The following is a 1,598-nucleotide window of genomic DNA, read 5'->3' as shown; positions in this document are numbered from 1 at the left end:
TCTGACAGTGGCTGCAACTTTTTTTTTTTTTTTTGACTACAGATCCTATCAGGAGGGCCCTTCTCAGTGTGCAGTAGGTCTCAAGGTGTTGATGGTTTTCTGTTGTAGCTAGTCCTTAGCTGCCTGGACATCCCCTCTTGGTTCCCTTAACCCTGCTCCTCCATAAAAAAAATTCTCAGCTGAGAATGTAATGGGTTTTTGCAGGATCTGCCTCTAACAGAGAAAAGCAGAGATGGCAGAAGTCAGTGCAGGCCAGCAGCTGAGTGGCTGCCACGATCAGGATCCATCCAGCAGGCAGATGGAGTCCAAAGTGCAGATGATCTGGGAGCAGGTACACGAGAGGTAGCGACCCAATATCTAGGCAGTGTCTGAACAGTAGGCATTGAGGGTGCCAGACTTCTGGACACAAGTCAACATCTTCTGAAGCAGAATTCATTTATATGTGTCCTGTCCACACTTCAAACTGCTCTCAATATGTGTGTGTGTGTTGGAGGCAGGGGTGAGAAGTAGGGGAGGCAAGCCTGCTCTGAACAGAAGCTCCAGAGTATCCACAGGCCCCAAGCTTAGCCAACATAATCCCAGGCTCAGGAAACCAGAAGTTTTGAACTATGGAGTGTGTGTGTGTGTGTATACTTTCCCCTCAGGTATGTATGTAGTGGTGGTGGTGGTGGTTGGCGGGGGGGGGGGGGGGGGGGGGGAGGTCTGTGACTTCTCTTCCTAAAGGTAGATAATAATAGCCAAGGTTTTAGTTTGTTTTTAAATACATTTTTATTGATTTCAGAGAGGAAGGGAGAGGGGGGGAGAGAGATAGAAGCATCAATGATGAGAGAGAATAATTGATCGGCTGCCTCCTGCATGCCCCCTACTGGGGGATCCAGCCGGCAACCAACCGAGGCATCAAACCGTGACCTCCTGGTTCATGGGTCACTCAGCCACTGAGCCACACCAGCTGGGCATAATAGCCAATGTTTAGGAATATCTGCTGTCAGTCACTGTTCTGAGTATTTTTCTGACATCCACTCTCTGAACCAGGACAACAACTCCATTCGGTGGGCACTGGTGTTATGCCAACTTTCCGGGTGAGGAAACTGGCACTGAGAGGTGATGCCCCCGGTCTCACAGAGAGGAGCCTGAGAGAGGGGTTGACTGGGGCAGTCTGGCTCCAAAGCCAGCTGCCCCCTCCCTCCACCACTGCTGCTGCCTCTGCCAGCCCCTGGGCTTGTGGAAGGAAGCAGCTCTTCCTGGGTACTGCCATCTGCCTTCATCTGATCAGCACCTCGCACGATGCTGGCAGACTATTTGTTGACGAAATGAATGGACTTTTGCTAGGCAGCGGCGAAAGCTGGGACAAATCCCAGAAACAGACAGCCCCCGGGGGTGGAATGCCAACTTTCTCCCCTGGCACAGCGCTGCCAGGCCATCCCGGCCACAGCACCCCCGCCAGCCAGGCCCTCCTGCTGCGTGTCTGCACCAACAGGGAAAGGAGCGCAGGCAGCGCCCTGAACAAACCAGAAAAACCGCCCTCCCCTGCCCACGGCCCCGCCCGCCGCCCGAGGTCTTCCTCTCTCCGCCCCGCCCCCCACCCACGGGGGTAGAGA

The sequence above is a fragment of the Cnephaeus nilssonii genome (genome assembly GCF_951640355.1).
Source record: "Cnephaeus nilssonii genome assembly, chromosome: 3".
Taxonomy (NCBI): Eukaryota; Metazoa; Chordata; class Mammalia; order Chiroptera; family Vespertilionidae; genus Cnephaeus; species Cnephaeus nilssonii.
This window is presented reverse-complemented; position numbering follows the sequence as displayed.